This window comes from Danio rerio, chromosome 19 (genome assembly GCF_049306965.1).
Source record: "Danio rerio strain Tuebingen ecotype United States chromosome 19, GRCz12tu, whole genome shotgun sequence".
In the NCBI taxonomy this organism is placed as follows: domain Eukaryota; kingdom Metazoa; phylum Chordata; class Actinopteri; order Cypriniformes; family Danionidae; genus Danio; species Danio rerio.
The window spans coordinates 3,332,501-3,344,670 of NC_133194.1; the positions used below are offsets into that span (position 1 = coordinate 3,332,501).

Here is a 12,170-nt window from a genome sequence, read left to right on the forward strand (position 1 = left end):
TAATGGTGTTGAGGATGGTCAAATAGACAGCACTCCAACCCAATGGCATTGAGTGTTGTAAAACAGACATTGGCACTCTAGTCCAATAACGTTCTACATTGTGAAATGGACAATAGCATTCTAATAATATGGCTTTTACAGAAAAAAAATTGGCCAGTGAACCAGACAGTGATAATATGTGTTGTTGTGAGATTCTAAACGTAGGCAAATTGCTTCTTGATACCTGGAGATCTTATCTTATGAGTCTGTGCTATTGGGGCACGCACAAGGGGGCAAACATATATTTGTGGGGCCTGTGCTTTCTCTTTAGAACCCCAATGTTCACCAAAATTCACTTCGTTTGAGGGTGTTTTAATAAATCAGCTAATAAAAGTCTGTTTTCACAGGCATGCTGTTGGTTCTGCTGCTCTGGTCATAAACCGGAAAATGTTTTCTAGTAGCCAAGAACAGATTTCAGCAACAACAAGCCTTCCGAGACTAAACAAAACGAGATTGTTTGCACTGATTGTAATGAATCTGTCTACAGTGGAAACACGCAGTGAAGTAATGCAATGTGTTTGGCCGATGGACGTCCAGTTCACACGTGTGTCACAATTAACAGCAGCTTGACTTGATTTTCACGAGAAGTGATTGTGTTAACAACTATCATGAATAAATTGTATTTAATTTTTTTTCTCGAGTCTTGATATATAACTTGACTGTTGCGTCAAAAGTGGCTCATCTGTCAAACTTCTTTAGATGAATAAGTCTTCTGTGGGCAAGTCATTATTTGGCTCTAAAGTCAGTGGGATTACAGAAAAATTTAGTAGATTGTTTGTAGATGAGAGAACCACTATCATTTCAGTGCAGAAGGAAGAGTAAAATGTCTTTTACTTACCGTGGTGTTGCTTCTTTCTTTGTTCTGCGGAACACAATGAGAGTTTTACTTTTAATGAAAGTGATGAACATGTACACAAAAAAACAATGGATTGCCATGCATCAAAAATATTAAATGCATGACATGAAGGCAAAGAAGTACATTTAAAATCCTTTAATGCATGGCAAGTCATTAGCCCTTTCACACACAGACTTCTTGGAAAATTCTACACCTACCCCAACCTCAGAATTATTAACGTCTACACCTACCCCAACCCTAGTTATTACCATCTACACCTACCTCAACCCTAGTTATTACCATCTACACCTACCTCAACCCTAGTTAACGTCTACACCTACCCTAACCCTAGTTAACGCCTACACCTACCCCAACCTTAGTTATTACCGTCTGCATCTACCCCAACCCTAGTTATTAACGTCCACATCTACCCCAACCTTGGTTATTACCGTCTACACCTACCTCAACCCTAGTTATTACCATCTGCATCTACCCCAACTCTAGTTATTACCGTCTACACCTACCCCAACCCTAGTTAATGTCTACACCTACCCCAACCCTAGTTATTACCGTCTACATCTACCCCAACCTTAGTTATTACCGTCTACACCTACCCCAACCCTAGTTATTACCGTCTACACCTACCCAAACCCTAGTTAACGTCTACACCTACCCCAACCCTAGTTAACGTCTACACCTACCCCAACCCTAGTTATTAACGTCCACATCTACCCCAACCCTAGTTATTATCGTCCACATCTACCCCAACCCTAGTTATTAACGTCCACATCTACCCCAACCTTAGTTATTACCATTTACATCTACCCCAACCTTAGTTATTACAGTCTGCATCTACCCCAACCCTAGTTATTACAGTCTACATCTACCCCAACCTTAGTTATTACAGTCTACACCTACCCCAACCCTAGTTATTACCGTCTACACCTACCCAACCTTAGTTATTACAGTCTACACCTACCCCAACCCTAGTTATTACCGTCTACACCTACCCCAACCCTAGTTATTAACGTCCACATCTACCCCAACCCTAGTTATTAACGTCCACATCTACCCCAACCCTAGTTATTAACTTCCACATCTACCCCAACCCTAGTTATTAACGTCCACATCTACCCCAACCCTAGTTATTAACGTCCACATCTACCCCAACCCTAGTTATTAACTTCCACATCTACCCCAACCCTAGTTATTACAGTCTACATCTACCCCAACCTTAGTTATTACAGTCAGCATCTACCCCAACCCTAGTTATTACAGTCTGCATCTACCCAAACCCTAGTTATTACTGTCTGCATCTACCCAAACCCTAGTTATTACAGTCTGCATCTACCCCAACCCTAGTTATTACAGTCTGCATCTACCCCAACCCTAGTTATTACAGTCTGCATCTACCCCAACCCTAGTTATTACAGTCTGCATCTACCCCAACCCTAGTTATTACAGTCTGCATCTACCCCAACCCTAGTTATTACAGTCTGCATCTACCCCAACCCTAGTTATTACAGTCTGCATCTACCCAAACCCTAGTTATTACTGTCTGCATCTACCCAAACCCTAGTTATTACAGTCTGCATCTACCCCAACCCTAGTTATTACAGTCTGCATCTACCCCAACCCTAGTTATTACAGTCTGCATCTACCCCAACCCTAGTTATTACAGTCTGCATCTACCCCAACCCTAGTTATTACAGTCTGCATCTACCCCAACCCTAGTTATTACAGTCTGCATCTACCCCAACCCTAGTTATTACAGTCTGCATCTACCCCAACCCTAGTTATTACAGTCTACATCTACCCCAACCCTAGTTATTACAGTCTGCATCTACCCCAACCCTAGTTATTACAGTCTACATCTACCCCAACCCTAGTTATTACAGTCTGCATCTACCCCAACCCTAGTTATTACAGTCTACATCTACCCCAACCCTAGTTATTACAGTCTACATCTACCCCAACCCTAGTTATTACAGTCTACATCTACCCCAACCCTAGTTATTACAGTCTGCATCTACCCCAACCCTAGTTATTACAGTCTGCATCTACCCCAACCCTAGTTATTACAGTCTGCATCTACCCCAACCCTAGTTATTACAGTCTGCATCTACCCCAACCCTAGTTATTACAGTCTACATCTACCCCAACCCTAGTTATTACAGTCTGCATCTACCCCAACCCTAGTTATTACAGTCTACATCTACCCCAACCCTAGTTATTACAGTCTACATCTACCCCAACCCTAGTTATTACAGTCTGCATCTACCCCAACCCTAGTTATTACAGTCTACATCTACCCCAACCCTAGTTATTACAGTCTACATCTACCCCAACCCTAGTAATTACAGTCTACATCTACCCCAACCCTAGTTATTACAGTCTGCATCTACCCCAACCCTAGTTATTACAGTCTGCATCTACCCCAACCCTAGTTATTACAGTCTGCATCTACCCCAACCCTAGTTATTACAGTCTGCATCTACCCCAACCCTAGTTATTACAGTCTGCATCTACCCCAACCCTAGTTATTACAGTCTACATCTACCCCAACCCTAGTTATTACAGTCTGCATCTACCCCAACCCTAGTTATTACAGTCTACATCTACCCCAACCCTAGTTATTACAGTCTACATCTACCCCAACCCTAGTTATTACAGTCTGCATCTACCCCAACCCTAGTTATTACAGTCTACATCTACCCCAACCCTAGTTATTACAGTCTACATCTACCCCAACCCTAGTTATTACAGTCTACATCTACCCCAACCCTAGTTATTACAGTCTGCATCTACCCCAACCCTAGTTATTACAGTCTACATCTACCCCAACCCTAGTTTTGCCTTTATGTGACATTTACTGGTATTATTTTGCGAAAGGGGCTTACCATGGTAACTACTAATATGACAGTTAAGCGCATATTTTCATTGCACACCTTCCAGCCAATCAGAATCAATAATTTCAACAGACCATGGAAAAATTTGAATATGACGAACACCTGCAGTGGAGGGTCGCATTCATCCTGGGTGTGTGTTAATGTATAATAATTCAATAAACTGGAGTCGATTATTCTGCTTATATTATGGATTCCACAAGACATTTGTTTATCATTTAGTTGCTTGTTGAGCGTGTGAAATTATTTGGAGAAGTGGTGTGGATCTGCCTGCTTTACCTACATGGAAAATAACTGCACACCTTGGAACATTTGTCAACCAATCAGAACCAAGTATTCAACAGCTCTGCAGCACTAATATATAATTTGATGAGATTGACAATCTCAGGAGGACTATTTTTGCAGTCATTATTTCATTAAGTGGAAAGCTTCAGGAAATGGTTGCCTTGTGGGTTACTCGAGTTAAAAACCCATCGGTGTGTATCTGGAAAACTGGCACAGCTGCTCTTCAGGTGGGCTTCTGGGGTTTCAGGTCAGAGCACTCTTGACGTGGGGCACTTCGAAGAAAAATCCGCTGACAACATCATCGTTATACCCGCCAACTCGAAATCCTCCGGCTCTCAGCGGCTATCCCAAATTAACTTAGCGAATCAAAGCCTCCGGGAGCCGCAGGACTCCGGCAGGGACTCTAATTTTTTCCACTTATGCTGGAATGTGGCCTTCCAAGTGCCCAAGTCTCTCAACACCAACTATGCGCTGTTTGTTTTGAGCGTTTTTTCCTCCCGGGGAGGAAAACGGTTTCGAGAAAGCAATGGAAACACTCGCCGACTGCCAAGACTGCATCCATTTTCTCCTGAAACTATTCGAAATGATGCAATGGGACTGTTATTGAGTTTCACCGACAGGAAAACCACAGGTACACACACACACACACACACAGAAAGAGAGAGGCTTGTGGGCGAGACACACCATGATAGACATCCAGAGGCTTTTCTTACCAGACAGATTCAATGCCACCGTCTGAAGTCATACTCCAATTATGGAGCGGCGGGAATGCATACGGAAACACTCGCTGTGCATAACCTGACTTCAACAAAACCCCCTTGACTGTCCGCTGTCTGGAGGAGCTCGTAAAGGATCGGGTTCTTCTCTGATGTCTCGTCAATGTCGAGTGTCTGACAGGTCTGCTAAAAGGGCCTCGACCGGACGAAGTCATGATGAGGTCACCACCGGTCCCCTTAAGCACGTATGACATCATCAGACAGGAGGGTTTCCTCGTGCCCGTTTTGGATTTGGAGCGAGTGTCGCGTGTCTGGACAGGGGCACCACGCTCCGTCACGTCATTCGCTAATACATCCTGAGGCTCATGCAGGGATGTCCATCAGTACGGTCTCTTTACGGTTGTAGCTGCATTCTGAGAAACTCTCCTTGCGTTGATTAAATGTAATTTTACGTTTCCCCTACGCACATAATGATATAAAGTAAATGACCCGTAGGAAAGAAAGCATGGACAGCTGCAATCGATTATTCAGGTTCCATGACTACTGACAATGTTAATTGATAAATGTGGCTCAGAAAGCTTTTTTCAGGAGTGGAAACCTTGTATAAATGGAGAAGTGTGTTTTATGAGCCATGGCGTCCCTGCTGCTGTTTTATCACATGGCTTACATCTTATTAAAGGGACTTTTAAGCAAAAATGGAAATTCTGTCATGTTACATTTGGTCTAATATAAAAAAAAAATTATTTTGAAGAATGGAGATGACCATCTGTCATCCGAGCAATGTTAGAGTTAACATGTGGTATACAAGTTAAGGGGTCTAGATATATACACTAGATATCGCATAGGGACCCTGAGCATGCGTCAATAGCGCCGCCACATTGGTACAGTGCTCCCAGGACAAATGTCATTCAACCGCACTAGTCAAGACAGTGTTATTACGTGAAGATGCGGGACTTTAGCGCTGTGTACGGGTGTAGTAACAAGCAAAGAAAACAAAGCACAAAGGCAGAACATTTCATAGGTAATAATGTTTTTTTCTGTTTTTGTATGTTCTGAACTTTTGTGCTAATCACGTTATTGATGATAACAGTCACTGCATTCACCATACGGCAAAGCAGCTCCAACTCGCACTAAACACTCGGCTTATGCTAGTTTTGTTAAATAAAATCAGCAAACAATGAAAAAGAAATATGACAACGAGATGCTGCGCTGCCAGAAACTTGTATTATTGTCGGCTAACTTTAGTGAAAGAGTCGTTCGGGGGATTCATTCACAAACGAATCGCTCTCTCCATCAGTATGAGCAGTGAAAGCAGGAGAGGAGCTGTGTTTCAGGACATGATTAGATCACATTTAACAGGGAGGGTGAATAGTACATTTCTGTACACACAAACACAAGCTTTTTGTCAGGAATGCCCGTGCGGTCACTGATCCATCAATGTAGAAAAGTGATGTAAAATTATAATTTTCATAATTAGAAAAAAAAAAATACATTCTAACATCCAGGAAAACTCCCCATCATAGATATATGTGTATATGTGTATATGTCTGGCTTTGGATGGCCACAGTCCTCCACTGTACCTTGGTCCCGCATTGATTTCAAAAGAACGCTACCCTGTAGCAAGATGGCGGCTCTATTGACGCATTCCGTCCAATAGACAACAATAGGCCAGGCGACATCTAGTGTATATATCTATGTTAAAGGGTTACGAAACACCAACACACATTTTTTTGAGATGTTGACAGTCATATTTATGTCTCACTTTGCTAAAAACACTAATAGGACACATATTTAGCTAAAAAGTGAAATTGGTTGTTTTTGCTTTGTTTAATGCAAATTTACTCTTCTGGTTAAAGTTGAAGCAACGTCACTCCAACGTATAGAGTGGCTGTCTGTACCGGCCGGTACAAAGTGACGTCATTGAGTTTTCAGAACATCTGTTCATTAATTCATGAGAAAGACCAATCAGTGCACTCTATTGTGAATGAGAAGCAACTTCATTATATGCATGAAATAGCTTCGAAGACCTGTTACAGTATTTCAAAAGTTCACACTTAGATAATGCTCGACTATTTAAGCAGGTTTGGCATGCTGTCCCGGGAGAGAACCCTGAGCTTGGAGAGCATCCCGCCTGGTCAATAAGCATTAGGAGGGATATGAGATCAGGATATGAGTTCCAAAACGAAGATAAGGAATGAAGTTTAGGCTGGATCCATTCATTCATTTTCTTGCCGTCTTAGTCCCTTTATTAATCTGGGGTCGCCACAGCGGAATGAACCACCAACTTATCCAGCAAGTTTTTACGCAGCGGATGCCCTTACAGCCGCAACCCATCTCTGGGAACATCCACCCACACATTCGCACACACACTCATACACTACGGACAATTTAGCCTACCCAATTCACCTGTACCGCATATCTTTGGACTGTGGGGGAAACCGGAGCACCCGGAGGAAACCCACGCGAAGGCAGGGAGAACATGCAAACTCCACACAGAAACGCCAACTGAGCTGAGGCTCAAACCAGAAACCCAGCGACCTTCTTGCTGTGAGGCGACAGCACTACCTACTGCTCCACTGCCTTGCCCGTTTAGGCTGGATATTTATATTAAATTTAGAGTAATCCGATTGGCTAGTTAGTGATTAGTGATGGGGATCAGCTGTAGTTAATCCTATCACGTGCTCCTCTCGAAATTAGTTTAAGAAACTTCACTTAGAGAGAGGCCATGTTGTGTTGCCAACCATAATTCAAACAAGTAGTAGAAAGAATTTTGTAAAATGGTTTGTCAGTGTTGCGTTTCTAAATGTGCTGCAATGAAGGTTTTGTTTCCATTTCGCCACGACGAGAGCAATGCTGACGTGTGGACCCACACGTGTGCATTACAGTGGTCTGCTAACATGCCAGAAAAATATGTTTGTATGGAATATATTTTACCTGAGAGCTTTTTGCATCTGGAAGTGGTAAAAAAAAAAAAAAAAAAAAAAAAAAAAAATATATATATATATATATATATATATATATATATATATATATATATATATATATACATACACCCCTTGTCTTCTTTTAAAAAAGACGCAGTTCCAGTTGGTGTTGATTGTCTCGTCTCTACAGATTTCAAGTGATATCAATGGTCTTTGTTTTTGTTTCTTCAGAGGCAAATTAGTTAGTTTCATCAGCAGTACTCTTTCAGTTTTTAAAGACAGACCTTAGTCAAACTTATTTAGTTAGTAAGTTTACAGTAATATCACTACAATACTATGGACTGAAAATCCTCCTTTTCCACAGAGCTCTCAGATCCGCTGTAAATGCTGCTTTTTGAATCGCTGTGTGCCATATATCAAAAGTAGAAGAAGCTGCGTGAATCTTTTCTTTATTTAATTAGCATTGCTAGCATTGCTAATGTACCACTTCAACTATAATTTCAATGCTTTTTAAAAAACACGATTCATTACTGGTTTAGCTTGAAATGCATCCATTAAATACAGCCAGTTTTCCCAAAGCAAAAGAAGTATTTGATCATTTTGGAGAGATGCTAATGGTCTAATCCGATTCAATGATCCATGCTAAGCTAAGCTAAAAGTGCTTTAGTTTGACCCTGAGATCGTCTAAATAGATTCAACAATGGTAAAACTCTTGGGGAGCTGTAAAATGAGCCTGTTTTCAAAGGATAAAGGAGATAAATGTCTGTAAATGTCACGTATATTCTAGTCACGCAGTAACAAAATATTATTACAACACAACACTTCCATGTCCATTAAATCCAGCCAGTTTTCCAAAGCACTTCACAAAAATATATATATATATATATATATAAACTATCCGCGCTTCCTGTTTAGCAACATTAAAATATAACATCCAAAGTCCAGGACAGACATATATTTTTCATGTATCAGTCTCTTTCCATGAGCGCAGGAGTCACGCTCGCCTGAATTACTGCTACCACACTGTTTTTCTAGAGTTGAGGGAAAACCACTGGAGCGCTGACAATCGCTGTTTCTGGAGTTATTTTTAGATATCTGACTTCCTCAAAACTCAATGTGCTTGGCGTGCGGGACGATAATCTCATAAAAATATCATACTGTTCAGGACAAGACGCACACGCTGCCCTCCGCTGGTTTGGCAAGATCAGCATCAACTCTGAGTGAACTGATCCAAGGATAAATCGCAGCCTTTACCGGTTATCTGGTGGTTGATCTGGGGTCTTGTTGACTGACCTTATCCTGCAATACTGAAGCGCGCTCATTTTGTTTTAGAATGTCCGATTCAGTTGCTTATGGGAGAAATTACTATAAATCAGAGAAAATGGTCAAACTTGCTCTACAAACAAGTGTTTTTATGACTATATACAGCAAGGAAAATTAGTATTGAACACGACTCCATTTTTCTCACAAAACATATTTCCCAGCATGTTGACAACCAAAGAAATCCACATATACAAAGAAAACTAATCTATTTAATTTACAAATGAAGTTCTGTATAATAAAATGAATGCAGAGGAAAAGTATTGAACACATGAAGAAAGGAAGGTAGTGAAATCCCAGACAGCAGCTGAAATATCTCAGTAGTTCTTCAGCAAGCCTCTGCCCTTCCTCAGTGGAAATGAAACCAGGGTGGACATTTCAGCAAGACAATGATCCAAAACACAGCCAAGGAGACTCTCAAATGCTTTCAGAGAAAGAAAATCAAGCTGTAGAATGGCCCAGCCAAACACCTGATCTCAAACCAATACAAAATAAGATCAGATTTGATAAACAAGACCCACAGCAGCATCAAGATTTTAATATATATTTTAAAAATGTTTGTGTTGTTTGGGTTTTTACAAAAATCTGGTTTAATTCCCGACAGTTCCTTTCAAATATTATTCTCCAAGAAAAAAACACAACGTGCTCAATACTTAATTTCCCTGCTGTAAAGAGTAGAATAATATATTAAGAAAATATCAGTCAAGCATTATAATATTATCGTGCTAACGATCATTTTGCGATATATTGTGCAGCCCTAGCCAAAAGTCTTCAAAGGATGCGCTTCATATTAATCAAACAGAACAGCAAACACATATGCTGTGTCTGAGAGTATATTTGCTTATACGATGCTATCATATCCCTAAATAAAAATCAGACCTCATGTTAATTCATTAAAGAGCCATTTAAAACTCAATATTCAGTAAAAGCAACATGGATATGATGATCCCCACCATTACTGAGATTAATAAGCGATAAACAGACGTGAATTCTTCATTAAACGTTTAATCAAGAACCACATCTACGCTCTCAGAGCAGTGGAGTAATCTGAGATGCTATTATCTAATCTACAGCAGTCAAGACTACAAACACGCCGTTTCAGCAGACGAATAAACCCAGCCGAGTGTCTGAAGGACACATGATACACACACACACACACACACCGTCTGATCAGCAGCGTCTGGACCTCTCGGCGGAGGGAAACCAAACCTATTCCCACACCATACAATCCTGCAGGAAAAACAAAACTGCAAACACTCTTCAAGAAACACCACGTCTAATTAAAAAGAAACCCAGCTCTGAAACACGACTGCTGAAGCTAATATTACATTTTGAACTAAATTTTGCTCTCAAATAAAACCCGACTGCTGTCAAATTTTACTGTTAGCATAAACACTGCTTAAACAGCTTGTCAAAGTTGCCATGAAAGTGATTGAGAGGATTATACATCTCTTCAACCAATCAATTTAGGCATTTAAAAACGCAAAATAACAAATGATCCAAATCACGTTTTATTTCCAATGTATGAAGTTTACTGCCATTGGGGAAGTGATACAGAGTTACTTTATGGAAAAGTTACCACTACAAGAAGTCATTTGTATCAATATCCATTAGTATTTTAAATGGTGAACTAAACCATGATCATTTACATTTAGTCATTTAGCAGACGCTTTTATTTAAAGCGACTTACAAATGATGACAAGGAAGCAATTTACACAACTATAAGAGCAACAATGAATAGACCAATTACCAACCTACGTCACACATGACGTCACACGGGTCCCCGGTTGCAAATAAAAAGAACAGGCTGCAAGTGATTGGTTTAACAATGGTTTGCTTTTAGTTAGTCAGTTATTTAACAACAGAGGTTTTTTAATAAATTACTTTGAATTTATTTCCGCGTATAACATACCAGTGAGTCCAAAAAATTTCGCCATTGTTATGGGAGCTATAACATCAGGAATTACTGTCCTCTTTAAAAGTAGCATTCATCTCACTCCTAAAAAAAGTGTACCTTTCTGATCCGACAGAAACATTTGTGGGTAAAATTTGTTTTTCAAACAAAAAAGATAGAAATTACAAAATTAGATCTCTTTTTATTGAAAAAGTTGCTACATTGTCCCCTGTAATCTCTTATTGGAATAATATCTATAGAGATTTTGTTGCAAAGACCATATTTTTTCCCATATCAAAATATTTTCTCACCAACAAGGTCAACAAATATTGCTACAAACTTGTCAACTGTTTTTTTTTGCAAAAAAAAAAGAAAGAAAAAAAAAAAAAAAAAGGACAGGCTGCAATGGGAAAGATGTCGTGTTTTGTGGTAGGATGCCGATATCGAGTCCAAAAATAGAAAACTTAACTTTTACCATACAACACACACTCGTTAATACAGACTGCAGACGTCTTTGGCTAAATGGGAGCTTAATGAAGTAAGGAGCTAATTAGAAATGCTGGACTCTGCAGTTCTCATGTCATATCAGGTCAGTTCACGCTTTGCTGAATCAGACACATCACTCGTTTTTGATTGCAGAAATGATTTCAGCAAAAACTTTAAACTGCTGACACTGAATTCTAAGAATGAAACGTGAAAGTTACGTTTATTAAGGTCAACTTCCCTACTGAAAAAAACAGCATAAACCAGCCTAGGCTGGTTGGCTGGTTTTAGCTGGTCGACCAGGCTGGTTTTAGAGGGGTTTTGGCCACTTCCAGGCTGGTTTCCAGCCATTTCCAGCCTGGTCTTAGCTGGTCAGGCTGGAAGATGACCAGCTAAAACCAGCTTGACCAGCCTAGCCAGGCTGGGAGCCCAGCCAAAACCAGCTATATCCAGCTTAAACCAGGCTGGTCAAGCTTGTATTTATGATTTTCTGTTGACATTAATGTGGATTCAACTTGCAAATTTAAAAGAATTATTTAACAGCTGACATCACCCAGTGTAGACAATAAAAGGATAGTTCACCTAAAAATGAACATTTACTCACCATTTAATCCCTCAAGTGGTTCTAAAACATTTTATGAGTTTCTTTATTCAGTTCAACACTAAAGTAGATATTTTAAAGAATGCTGAAACCTGTAACTATTAACTTCCATAGTCGGCGAAACCAATACTAAACATAATTCAGAAGAAAACAAAAGTCTGACGACT

The 12,170-nt window shown here is 40.1% G+C and overlaps 1 long non-coding RNA gene across 1 annotated transcript in view; it reads left to right on the forward strand.

Annotated features, from left to right (window-relative positions):
* Positions 1-10,352, forward strand: part of LOC141378987 (uncharacterized) — a 32,568-nt gene extending 22,216 nt beyond the window's left edge. Inside the window, exon 3 of the long non-coding RNA XR_012394857.1 lies at positions 10,099-10,352. This is a non-coding gene — a long non-coding RNA (uncharacterized lncRNA). The remainder of the gene's footprint in view (positions 1-10,098) is intronic.
* The last annotated feature ends 1,818 nt before the right edge of the window (positions 10,353-12,170 follow it).